Here is a 14,629-nt window from a genome sequence, read left to right as displayed (position 1 = left end):
CAGCCGTGTTCTGTAACTGTTATTTCATATTGCACACACAATGAAAGAAACAGTATGGTAAATGCAGGTTAACTACACGGTTCTGCAACGTGCACACTGTATCTCTCGCTCTACCAGCAGACAGTGGACTTAAAAATGCACAAGTGAACTAAAATTAAATTGAATGCTGTGGACAGTGTGGACTGGTGGACTTAAAAATGCAGCAACTGTTGAATTAGAGCCACACACACACTCTCTGTCCTTACTTCTCCATTTGCAGGCCGATGAGTGATAATACATCTCTGTAAAAATAAAGCAGGCAGGAGCTTCTAAAATAAATAAAATCCAGGCGCGAGCAATACAAACAAGCCATTCCTGCTCGCAAAGCCATTTGATTTGAGCCTACGCACACAAGCTCAATTCCGACAGGCTGGTAGCCCTGACGGAGCTGATGTCATCTTGTGCGCGATTATGTCAGCTGACAAAGCGGGAAAAAATAAAAAAAAAATAAAAAACATGAAGAAAAAAAATTGTAAATGAAGGGGTGCCACTCGGGAATCGTGGCACCCCATTTTTGGACCCCAAAACTCGGTAAAAAACAAGTAATTCAGAACCGTTGAGAGGTATGCTTTATATGTTAGACAGAGATCGCCTCTGAGTAGGAAATATGTGACTGAGTAAAGCTGGAGTTTTTTGAGACGATCTGTGTAGGGCATCTGTTTGAGGCCGGTAATCCTCTTTGTGAGATATTTCTGCAGCCTTTCCAGTTGTTGTAGATGCCTTGTGAGGTACATACCAAAAGGGGCATTGTACTCTATAATGGGTCTAATGAGTGATGAGTAGAGGGGAACAATGACCTCTTTTTTCCTGGATGAGAAACCTTTTGTGATGAGTTGTGCCACATAGAAGGATTTTCTGACTACTGTGGCAATGTAATTATCAAAGGAGAGACTGTCCACCTGTGTCCCAAGCTCTCTTATCACACTTTTGGTGTTAAGTAGACTACCATCTATGTGGTAGCTCATGGGTACAGAGTTTTTACCAAAGGGGATGACAATGCAGTTTGTGGAACTGAGCTTGAGGCCATTTCTTTGACATCAGGCATCTGTCTCAATGAGGCCTTTTTGTATGATGTCCACATCATTAGGAGTTTCAATTATGGCTCCAAGTTTGCAGTCATCTGTGAATTTCATTAGCCAAAGATCTTCTGTGTTAGTCTGTACTTCAGAAAAGTAGATACCAAACAGGAGAGGACCCAGGACTGAACCTTGTGGTACTCCACTTGTCAATGGTCTGAAGTCGGATTTGGAGTCTGCTACTTTCACAGTGTTGGTTCTGTCAGTGAGCCAGTTGGCAACCCATCTTGTGACATAGGGATTTATACCTAGTTTAGTGAGTTTATCTATAATTCCAGAGTGGGGGATGGTGTCAAAAGCCTTGCCGAGATCTAGATAGGCTGTGTGAATCACCTTACCCTCATCTACGGCTTTGGTGACTGCTTCAAAGAAGTCAATCAGGTTTAGGAGACATGATCTGCCTTTTACAAACCCAAACTAGGTGGGGTCCAGAGTTTGGAGATTGCCAATGTCTTTGTTTATAAGTTCCATGATGATACGTTCCATGGCCTTGCAGACCAGGCTCGTTTGGCTTTGATTCTTTCTGGTATGGCCAAATTTATGCACTTATACAAGTGGTTGTACAGAGCTTTAATGTAAGCTTTGTTGTAGTTACCCCTTCCAGCTTGGAGTGAGGCTTGGAATGCATTTATACCTAGGAGGGTATAGTTCTGGTGTTAATGTCAGCTCAAAGGTGACTGATTTATGGTCAGTTTTAACTAATGAGGGTCCAACAGTTTCAGCAGTGCATCTGTTTGACGTTGATGAGGACCAGATTCAGAAAGTTTGTTCCCCTTGTTGATGTATGGACAATTTGATCCAGGACATTTGAATTAACAAAGTCAAGGAACTTTTTCACTAGCAAGTTAGGGCTAGCATAGATTTCTCAGATGATGGTGCTAGCATAGATGTCTCAGTTGATGGTGAGATAAGTGAAATCCCCCATAACCAGTGTGTTTGGTAACATTTGGATTGTCTGCAGTTTGGTCAAGTAGGCTTCATGGGCATTATGACCCATGGAGGGGGATCTATAACTGGCTAAGACTTAAATGGGGGTCTTACCCACTGTAAGCTGGACCTGGAGTAACTCCATGGAGTTGTCCAGTCTAACTAGACAGGAGTTGAATTTCGCTCTAATATAGATTGAAACACCACCTCCTTTGGCTTTCACATGTTCATTTTGCAGTCTAAAGGTGTGGAAGGCATTGTAGCCTTGCAAGGCCAGGGTACTGTTTGAGGCCTTGAACCAGGTTTCTGTGACTGCACAGACATGTCAATCTTCTAGTGATAGAAGTGCTTCCAGGGAGTGCAGTTACTGGTTTAAGCTCCTAGCATTTAACAGCATGACCCTTATTTTGTTCTGGCTAGTTAATTTCATGTTGGTATTGTTGTTTTTGATACCTTGTCTAAAAAGGCACTATGGGGAAGGCAAGAGCCTTTGCCACCAGCCAAAGGCCTAGAGGTGGCAGGTGCAAACCATCTTTGGCAAAGCAGTGAGGTTTGTTGACCATGGCTTTCTAGGCTGACAGGAACAGGATCCCATTTGAATAACACCAAAAACTGAGTCCATTATTGAAACCAATCATTTTTTGTTTATACTGTGGCATCATTCTAGATGAAAGTAGTATGATGGTCAAGGCTAGGGATATACCAGCGTGGGACACATACTCCGAGAGCTGAACCACGTCTCTCTTCATATTTATTTATTTTATTTTACATTTGTTTGTTGGGATGGTCCGACTGGGACAATGCCCATTTTCAGTGGAGGCCTGGGGAGAAAAGCCCCAGTTTAAGCTTACATACAAATTATCACAACAAGTAACAGAAATTATAAACAAAATTGACAAAAAATTTGTGTTAATGCATTTACAAGATAAAAATGTAAAAACAAAAATAAATACATACTATCAAAAAGAACAAGACATTAAACACTTGAATATAGACAAATATATGGTTGAATTTGTATATGTGGAGGAACATAACACTACTTAGAAAATTAAGCAGGGAGAATCACTTAGGCAAAGTAGTGCATAGTTAGTAATACTTCCGTTGTGAGAGTTGCTGCTAGGAATGTAACTACTTAAAGAGAAGTAGTGTTGCTAGAAGGGATATGTTAACAAAGTTAGTACGTACAGCCAAATTACATATGTAATGCTAATTTAATAATTAACCTGGAGTGTTACATGTGCAAAGCCAGGATTCAAATAAGTGTCTTTTGAAAGATATTTTGAAATTAATAAAATTGCTTATGTATCTAATACTATTTGGATGGGTATTCCAATTTTTAGCAACAAAGTTAGAGTAAAGAGAGTTGCCTGCTATATTGGATACTTTGGTTACTTGGAGTAAGTCCTTGTTAGATGATCGAAGAGTACCAGTGTTAGAGTAGGGTTGTAGAAGATTTTTTAGGGAAGGTATGTTGTCAGGATTGTGCATTATTTTGTGAGCCATTATTAACTGGTTATAATTCATAATATGAGGTAGTTTCAACCAAGAAAGATTTTTTAGGCATTGACAGTGATGGGATGAATGTGTGGAATCTATTGCAAATTTGGCAATCTTATTATACATAATTATAATATAGTCCATATAGTCCATTAAGGTACATCTCAGGCCATTCACACCAACATGAACTATGACAGAGTAATCACGGTACTTGTTGCTGAGAGACCTGAGTGCATGTGTGATCTGATGAATCCAGGCACCATGCAGGCAGCTGACCGTGACTTTATCCTAGTCCAACCTGGTGAGTGGGATATCCATGTATCTCACTAGTGAGTCTCCAATGACAAGAACATTTGTTTTTTGAGTGTTATGGCTTACTGGCTTGATGGGTGAGACACTGGTGTTGCTATGTGTCATGGGAGCTGTGGAGACTGCGTTAGTTATAGCAGTCTTGTGTTTTGGAGGTCTCTGGTGTTTCAGTAAGTTTTTGAGAGAACCTCCACATATGTGGATTTACGTATTTGATGTGTACTATGTGTATAAGTAGTGGTATGTGTATGAGTAGTGATACTATGAGCATATGTACTGCTGGGTGAATTGACAACCTGCTCCATGTTACTGTTTTGAGTAAGAGATAGCATGGATTCTAGACTCTTGGTGAAATACATCTCTCGCACTCTGTACTAGAGTGTGTCATTAATAGATGGTTGTCTGTGTACATGAGGCAATTGCTGCACTGCCTCAAGAGACTCAATCAACAAGGTTGTCAGGAGAAACAAGGGTAATCCAACTGTCCATAATGCTAGGATGAAGACTGTTATCACGAGGGGTGACTATTCATAATCAATCATGGAGGAGCTCAGTGGATGGATATTTCTGTTTGGATTTTAGGGAAAATTTGTTAAATTTAACTGCCTGGCTTTGGCACACAACTGCACAGCAGTGCATAGTGCAACATGAAGTGCAAACAAGCAGAATCCTGCTCAAATGCAGGGCCTAAATACCTGAAGATAAAAATTTGAAAAACAACTTTAATAAGATTCAAAAGGACGAATGAGGATGCTTGTTCCAAGACCTAGACCAGCCTCCCTTTACCAGACAGATCCCAATCAGCACAATTCTCTCACAAAAGTGCAGATAGACCCCCTTGCAATCCAAGAAGGGCTGGAAAAAACATGCTCAGAACAAAAAAACACTACAAATAGTTCCAGAAGCAGCAAGCCTGTATCTGGACTATGGTACAGCTACAAGCTACCCTAGTTTCAGTGAGAAACACTAAAGAATGTTTAAAACAGCAGAAAATCAGCAAGGAAACTCTAAAGAATGTTTTAAGCAGTTAACAGATCAGTTGTTTAAACGCTGCTTGGCACGGAAAACCAGAACAAACAGAACAGATAGCTTAAAAACAGTGAAAAATGCCAGTAAATACTTAACAAACAGTGAAATTAGCAAAAAAAAAAACTTTGTAAACAGTGAAAACAGCAATAAAATTGAATTTAACAGGCACAATAAAGCAAACAATTGCAGTACAACATTGTAGTTTAGTACACAGTAAATAAATACAGTATAAAATTAGGTGGCAGGCAATAAAAATGTACAGTAAATAATATAAATAAGCAAAAAATAGGCAACTTATCATTTTTGGAAGCCCAGAAGCCTCTATTCGTCTGGTATCTTAGCTCAGAGTTGTGTCTGGCAGCCCACCTCAGTTCAGCTCAGTACAAACAAGCAGAAACTTTCTCAAATGCATGTCCTAATACTGGAAGCTCGAAACCTGAAAAAAAAAATTAAAAGTATTCAAAAAGACAATTGAGGATGCTCATTCCAAGCCCTAGACCAGCTTCCCATTACCAGACAGGTGACAGTCAGCACAGTTCTCTCACAAAAGTGCAGACAGGTACCTTTAATCCAAGATGACCTGGAAAACATACTCAAAGCAAACAAAACTCTACAAACAGTTTGAAAACACAATAAAGCAGACAATTGCAGTTCCTACAAACTAGTAATATTTGACTGCATTTCTGTATCCTCCTAGGTGGCATGATACCATTATGCCTGTCTTCATCTACCTCTCAAGCATGTATTTTATGGATACAATTCATTCTTCTCCCCCACTGCCCCCTGGTTCTTCAGCCAAAGATATAGCAGTTGCATTGAGAGCTCTATCTTCTGTGAAGGTCCAGTCCTCCCTCTGTGCACATGCGCAGGTCTTACAACTCACCATTTATGATTTCTCCATTTGCCTTTTCACTGATGAACCTATATGCAGTGCCTGTGTTAGGTTTAGTTTTTATTTTGCTTTTGTGATATAATTGTCCTTCAGCTGGAGACAGACAAACATACAGCTCTTCACAAAATGATGAGGCAGTTTTATGTGCTAAATCAGAGTTGCATTTAAAGTGGCATGAAAAAATGAAAAACTTGTAAAATGTCACAATTGTTATTTTAGAGTGCTTTATTGTGAAGTATAGAAGTAAAATGGCAGCATTTTATCCTAAATATTGACTGTAAAGTCAGTTTGTAAACTGAAAACTCCAAACTGAACTACAACATTATAACATCATGATTTATGAGTTAGATTCCCAAAGAGGCTGCAATGAATGTTTCAGCTATTATCAAAAATAGTCACCCACTCAAGGGTGGCAGCCTGTTTCCCTAAGTCCAACTGCAGCATCAGTTTGCATTGGCTTCAGGGTTGCACAGGTATTCCTGCAATGTAATTTTTCACATTTTCTTTTACAGAAAAGAAAGTGGTCTATTTTGTCACATCATAAGAACCAGAAAAAAATTGAGAAATGGGTGCAGAACTGCCAAAGTTACAGGACACTGACCCTCCAACATAAAAAGTTAAGGAAAAGAGAGTGTTTAACTCCTACTAGGGTACCAGAGAATCCTATCACTTTATGTATTTATGTGTGTGCATGTGAGTATGTGTTTGTGTGTGTGTGTGTGTGTGTGTGTGTGTGTGTGTGTGTGTGTGTATGTGTGTGTGTGTGTGTTTGCATGTGTCTGTGTTGTGGGGAAAGGTGAACCAGGAATTACACTAGGCAAATGTTTGGAATTTCTGAAAATATTTTCTAACAAGAGCAACTTACCATGTATTAGTAGCTGTAGGCTACACTGGACTCCATAAGAAAGAATAGAGTGGGGAATGACAGTTTTTAGATCTCCATAGGCATGTCAAGTCTGGTGCACTGATTTTCATGTCTGTACATTTTTTGCATTCATGCTACAAACACATCATACACTTTTTTGTGTGGATAGAAGACTCAAACTGGTGTGGAGCTGGGAACCTGACACATTTACTTAGGAGCATGTAATTGACTATACAGCCCTCACACAGGCAGACTGTCTGCAGGCTGATCCATAAATTATAGCAGGCCAACGTTAGGAGTGGGGTAGCAGTGGTATCCCTAGACAGCATGTTGAACACCAAGCGAAAAAAACTTTGAATGTAGGCCTGTTTAAGAGTGAACATTCACCATATAAAACATTCTGTCAGAGTGTTGACATCTACCCATAATATAGTGTCAAATTATGCACTCAAAAGTTTGACATCTGGCAGTAGTATGGTATCCCATTTGTAAGTGTCCTTATCTTTATAATATACAATATCATTATGTTAGCATACCTTAATTTATGTAAGAGTGATGGCAGAAAAAGAAATTATTAGTGTCCTTCTAGACTTCTTTTTTTTTTTTGCATTAGCAACTTGAAGTTACCCCTCACCAATCCACTTACATACCCCACTACTTATTCATGGAAGTGTTAACTGCACCAATGGACTTGCAGTCCACAAATTATTCTTGTAACCTCCTTCCCTTTTCCTGTAGTCTATCGGAAGAGCACTTTTGGTTTTCCCCTTTAAAGTATTTGTCTTCACTCTGATAACTGCATCCATCTTGTCCACCTCTCTGTTTCCTCATTAAATATATGCATATCTACTGCCTCATCATCAACATAACCTTATGCCCCCGTGTCATGTTTCCTCTCCCCTGTTTTGCTCCATGATAAAATGATTTACCTATTGCAATCTTTTTTTGGACTTCTTATCCTCCACTCTCAACAGTCACTGGGGTACTTTTCCTGTAAACAGTGTTTTCCTGCTTCATACCTTTTTCCCTAGAGAGATGCACAAAGTGTATAGAATATTTCAGCAATGGACTAACAAGAGAATTATATGGTATCTACAGAACATTTGCTGTCTCAAGTCTGTTTCTTTTAACATATGCCATATCATGTTATTGGCTTTGGAAACTGCTTTATCCTCTTTTGTGTGGCGGTTCATTTTTCCTGTCATTATCACCTCACAATTATTTTCATGTTCTGTGCTCTTTACCATGACACCTCTAAGCTGGTATTTCCCTCAGGGATTACAGAATCTCAGGTGAAGTACCTTGCTGTTGTTTTTACATGCTGGGTCAGTGTCAGTCCATGATAGTTGTATGGATAGGTGTCCTGAACTGTGTCTTGTCTTCAATCACATGACTAAAAAAAGTTTATACATTTTTTCAGTTATTGCAGCAGTCTACCCCATCCCAGGCCTTACTCTTGTATGTTGACATTCAACCTTATTAAATATGATATCTTTTTCTAATGATCTTTTTCTTCACTTGCTGTGTTAAATGAAAATTGAAGTCTAACATATAAGTTTCCAGAAAATAGATACGTTTTATCTTCACTTATACAGATTAATTTATTTTTAGGCAATCGATGGCATATGTAATATTTCTTGCCAGAACCTTAATTCACAGGGATCAGTTTTCTTCCTGTAATGTTTTTTCACTGTCCAGCTTTTGCATCCATATTGCACTACTAAAAATATCATTGCTGGAAAACAAAAATTCAACTTGTTCAATTATGAGCCATGAAAAAACCCAGTCCTATTTGACCTCCTATTTTCTTCAAAAAAACAGTGGTTGTACAAATACCCTAAGGACCTACATTTCCAATGACAAATAAACAAGACTCACTGGAGGGATACATTCCTAACTTTACTTGAATCATAGTGACAACATTTTCTCAGCCTATGGAGAATAAGTTAAGTACTACTTTATATGCCATTAAGGTGAGTCCTGACGATTGGATGGGTAGACATAAATTTGCATCAGGTTTATTGTGTATGCCTGTGCTTGATTTATGGGGGTGGGGCACTATTACGTATTCATAAAGGGCGGCATGATATTTTAAATGTATCTACTTAAAGATGTACATGACTAGTCCTTATGGTCTTTGTGAATACTTGCCTGCTATTGTTTGTATACTCTTAAGTACTCAAAGATACATCAGTGCACTTGAAGATCTTCTCTAGACCCTTCATGACCATTCTGACAAGAAGGATTTACTGTCAAATTTCTTGACTGCTTGTCATACCACTGTTGATTTTCAATTCCGGCAGGTTGAGGCTGTGTGATATTTTTATTCTTCTTCATCCAGAAACAAATCTGTGAATTTACCTGTTGTCAGAATCTTTCTTCATCAGGTTAAACTGTTGACCCGTTTGAAGATTGTATTGTTTAATATTAAAAAGCAGCTATTTCAGATCATCCTCATTTTTAATCAGTAATGTCATATCATCAGATTGGCAAAGGTGTTGATAATTCTTCCTTCAGTTTTTATACTACAATTTTAATCATATGGTCCTGCTTAACTGATGATTTGTTCTGTATTTGAATTAAGCAGGGATGAACAAAGTAAGCACCCTTATTATGCACATTTACCAATTGTAAACCATTTTATTTCTCTCTTTATTTCAGAGACATTGTTTTATTAATGCAAAGTCCATACAGGACAGTTATATGGTGTTCTGCCAAAGCCAAGGTTCTCAGTGTGGCGCAGAGTTTCTGTAGTTTTTGTCTCGCACAGATGACCATCTGGAAATCTCAATTTGCAACTTCTTGATTGCCATATCTACCTACCCCTCCTGGTTTCAGAAGGATATACTTTAGTAAAAACTGGGCCAAAAAAGAGTTCAAGGTGTCCCTGGTCTCTGTTCAACTGCTTCCACAAGTGTTTTTGTACCATTTCTTCTCCCTCCTCATGTGTCCTGGTAATGCTGCATGGCTGGAGCATGAAATGTGCAGATCCTGCCAATCTGCTTATTACTTCCTCAAGGAGCTAACTTCAGTAAGCCACCCCATCCACCCACCCTCAGGAAGCATTTGCAGTTCTTTCCCATCCCCTGGCATGGAACTCTAACCACACTGTGTGCCCGGTGTGCACACCCCCTCCCTCCTACCCTCCCAGGATGGGCTCATCTATCTTTTCCTACCATTGCCTCAGGTGCACTAACTACAAATAAACCCTATGTTACCTGCCTTACAGTCAGGGCCTTCTTGTTATACACATGGCACTGATTTACAGTGGCATACAGTTTTTCATGATTTGCATAGTCAAGGCCTGGTTATAATTAATGAAACATGCATACCTGTCCTTTTGACACACTCCTTCATTTTCAGGAATCAATCTTATATTCATGATAATGTCTCTTATTCCTTCCTGTTTTGTAAATCCTATTTACACATCTGGCAACATTTGCTCCAGGTATGGCTGTAATCTCCAGAGAAAAAAAAATTGAAAGAGCCTTGATGTCATGTGGGATCATAGTGACTGTGTGATAACTTTAGTAAGCACCTGTCTTCAAGTTAGAAACACAGATTATTTCCAATAAGATGGTTGTGATGCAATCAGTTCAAATCCCTGGAAGATAGTTTTGTTACTGCTACATTTGCTTGTTGTATGGGAGTGCCATCAATGCCTGGTGCTTCGTTCTTTGGAAAAGGTTTTACAGCTGCTTCTGCTTCTTCTGTCATCATCACTGGCTCTAGATCATGAGGTAGAGGTAGAAATGATTGATCTCTGTGATACTTATGACTCAATGTAGTCTTTCCACCATTTCTTAATCATCAGCATCACACAACATATATCCTTGAGTATCTTTTAACACAGTACAATCTGAGGTTGGATTTTCTGTTTAGGACTTGTAGTCTTAGCAAAGGCAGTCTTATTCTTACCCTCATTTCTAATTCTTTATCCTTGCAATGTCATTGTTGTTCTTGTTTGTCTCATATTGCAGCACGAGACATTTCTCATAAGTTGCACATATGCCTTTCTTTCTCCTCTGGCCTCAATTTATCTGCTTTTCAATATTCAGTGTCTTATTGCTCAGCTCTTTTGATTTTTTCAGGGACTTTTCACTTTTTTTTAACTACATATTTCTTGATGTTTTCCCATAGCTATTGTGGTACTCTGCCATTTGGATCTAATGCACTCTGTACTTCTATAATTTTCTGCCCCCTGTGCTACTGTCATGATATCTATCTGCAAGCTTACCATATTTCTCTTAGCTCCATGATGATATTATTTGCCAAGAGGTTGATCTTGTTTGTATTGTCCCTCACAGTATCCAGAAATGAAGGTTCCACAGTTCACTTTGCTCAGCACAGTCTTTGGGACAACTACTCACCACCATTCTCCCCTAGACTAAAATCTTGTCACTGCCCCCGTTTGCTTATTGCCACTCTGCCATTCTTCCAACTGTTTTACTATTTTTTCTCCTGACCTAGCCATTTGAGCTTGCCAGACAGTGTGACATTTGTATGACTAAATCTAAGGCTTTCCTGAAAGCTAGGTAAACCACATTGACTGGGGTCCCTGTGTTACGTTCCATGTGAGCAAGCTATCACAAAACAAAATCAATATAAATTAACATAACTTACTGACTGTAAGCCACACAGGTTCATAGGTTCATAGGTGTTTACTAGGCTAACAACCACAAGGACCTTTTTAAGCCTAGCCATGCATCCCAAATCTCTGACGGTTTCTTATATCCTTAATAAGTGTAAGCATGGGCCTGGGAGATGAACCATTTACAGTTTACCTGTTTGCATCAGAGACATAGGTGCCAAACCAGGGATGAATTTCCAGTTTCCCATCCAATTTTCCAAGCTGCATTTGAATTTGATTAGGGAGGAACTCTGCTTCACATGGATGGGGAGCCTTTTCCATAGACAGGGTTGTCTCTGGGATACATACCTATCTCTCCAGCAGGTCCTATTTATATCACAGCCAAGGTTAAAGTCTTTAGAATGGGTAATTTTGGTACTGTTGGTTTTGTGGATATGCAGGAGGTCCATCAGAGTGGGGTCTGACAATTCCCTGTATGCCAGGCATAGATCTCCCCTCAAAAGCCTGTAGGAGACAGAATACAGGTGAGGAACCTCTGTGGTCTTTCCAGTTGTTGGATATGCCTGATTATGTACATACCAAAGGGGGCATTATACTCAATGATAGGTCTGATGAATGTCGAATACAGTGGAATAATGACTTCTTTTGGCTTAGATGCCATATCTTTGTTTATAAGTTGAGCAACATAGAATGATTTCCTCACCACTGTAGACATGTGATGATCAAAGGCTAGATCGCTATCTGTGTCCCTAAGTCCCTGACTACTGGGTCAAATCTAAGGGGTGTGTTGTCAACATGATAGTTACCAGGGATGGATGACTTCCCAAAGGATGCTATTATGCATTTCTTGGCTTTTAGATTTAGTCCATGACACTGACACCAGTTATTTGTCTGTGTCAGCCCCTTCTGGAGAACATTTGTGTCCATGTGAGATTCAATGACAGTTCCTAATTTGCAATCATCTGCAAATTTCATCAGCCAGAGACCACTGACATTGGCCTTGACTTCTGAGAAGTAAATGCCAAAAAGGAGCAGTCCAAGGACTGATCCCTGAGGGACTCCACTTGTGACTGGCCTCTTTGTAGAGGTGGACTCCTCGATTCTAACTTCCTTGGTCCTGTCTGTGAGCCAATTGGCTATCCACTGGATGACATATGGGTTTGTACCTATCCTCTTGAGCTTGTCAACAATGCCTGAGTGGGGTATTGTGTCAAATGCTTTGGCCAGATCAGAGTAGGCAGTGTGAATGATTTTGCCCTCATCCATTGCTTTGATGTCCTTCTCAAAGAAGTTCACCAGGCTGAGTAAGCATGATCTGCCCTTTATGAAACCAAACTGGGTTGGGTCCAATGTCTGGAGGTTTACTATATCTCTCTTGATCATCTCCATGATAATTATTTCCATGGCTTTAATATAAGACTAGTGAGACCTATGGGTCTATAGCTTCCAGGGTCGGCAGATTGCCCACCTTTGTGCAGAGGGATGACTGTTGCCTTTCTCCATTCATAAGGCACAAAGCCTCTTTGGAAGCTACAGTTAAGGTTATTCCAGAGGCCCTGATAGGTCATGTTTCATGCTATTTAGAAGGCATCCTGGGATATTGTCTGGAACAATTGATGCGGTGTTCTTGGTCTTAGAGAGAGCATCAAGGACCTGTTCCCTAGTGATAGTAGGGGGAGTTATATTTGATGTTATTTCCTGAGGGAAGGTGAGGGGGAGAGAGGAGTAAAGTTGGAGCTGAATTTATCAGCCAGGAGGTTTGCTATATCTTCTGGCTCAGTATAGGTGGTTCCATTTACAACAAGCTCTGCACACAATTGTGTATTGCCTTTGAGGTTGAGGACATAGATAAAGAATGCTTTGTGGTTGTCCTTGGCCTGGGAAGCCAAACTTACCTCAGATTTGGCTTTTGTAGACTTTATTTGTCCTCTAAGTTGTTTGTTTAGTTTAATGAGAGTGCTTTTATTCTGCTGGGTGCTACACCTCCTAATCTTTGCCATGATTTTCTTCCCCCTATTAAACATCCAATTGATTTTGTGATTCCACCAGGGTGGCTTGTTTTTTGAGTTAGTTCTGTACTTCTTCCTGGTGGATACAGCTGCCTCTATGCAGTCATTAACATGCTTGTACAGGGTTCCTGTGAAAAGTTCTGGATAGGCAGAAGTGTTCTCAGGGTTTATAGGGGCTTGAAATTTTGCCAGGTTCTCACTTAATAGCAGGAGGTTAGCCTTAAAATAGTTCCTAAATATTCCCATTTTAGCTGAGGATCCAGGTTTTATTTTTACTTCAAAGGAGTCCATTTTGTGGTCTGACCTTACCAGGGAAGGCATTACAATAGGGGGTGTGCAGCAGTGTCCCATATTAGTGAAGACCAGCTCCAGTATGGTTGCACCCCTAGTTGGTGTATTGACTATCTGGTCCTGGGAGTTTGTGTTTACAAAATCCAGGAATTTCTGTGCATGTACATTTGATGTCATATAGAATTCTCAGTTAATAGTGGGGTAATTAAAGTCACCCATGAATGCAGAATTAGGTTGGATGGTTGGTGTTTCTAATAAGTTTAAATACATGGTATGGTGTCCTAGGTCATAGAAGGGAACCTATAGCTTGCAAGGAAGTGGTACTGGATTTTACCTGTGGTGATTTGAACATGCAGCAGCTCAAGTGCATTGTCTTGTTTGACCAGTCTTGAAGTATATTTATTGTTTATGTAAATAGAGACACCTCCACCTTTAGTCCCTGTCCGTGAAGTAGCTGGTCTAAATGTGTGGAAGGCATTATAACCCTGGACTGTTGGTGTGCTGTCCGTGGCTTTAAATCATATCTCTGAGACCGCACAGACATCAGCATTTGTTAGGGTAAAGAGAGCTTCTAGGGAGTGGAGTTTTTTGTTTAGGCTCCTAGCATTGAGCAGCAATACCTTTAGATTTTCTTGGTTTTGATTTGCTATTTCAGAAGTATTTTCAGTTTGGCTTTGCAGATAAAAGGCACTATGGAGGAAGACAATGTTTTAGCTAATATTCAAAAGTCTAGAGGGGAGAGGTGCAGACCATCCTTGGCAAAGCAGCGTGGTCTGTTGACCATCTCTTTCCATGCTGACAACTATTGCACCCCCTTAGAATGACACCAGAAACTAAGCCAATTATTAAAGTCAATCATCTTTTGTTCATATTGTGGCATCATCCTTGGAGAAGGTAAAATGCTGCTCAATACTAGGTTCATACCAGCCTGAGACACATATTCCGAAAGCTCTATGATGTCTCTCTTCATATAGTCTAGGGAGGTACGTCTCAGGTCATTTACTCCCACATGAACTATGACTGAGTCATATTGGTAATTGTGATCCACTGACCTGAGTGCATGCGTAATGTGGTGGATCCTAGCCCCTGATAAGCAACTGACTG

The sequence above is a fragment of the Protopterus annectens genome, chromosome 7.part0 (genome assembly GCF_019279795.1).
Source record: "Protopterus annectens isolate FY-2018-M chromosome 7.part0, PAN1.0, whole genome shotgun sequence".
Classification (NCBI taxonomy): domain Eukaryota; kingdom Metazoa; phylum Chordata; order Ceratodontiformes; family Protopteridae; genus Protopterus; species Protopterus annectens.
This window is presented reverse-complemented; position numbering follows the sequence as displayed.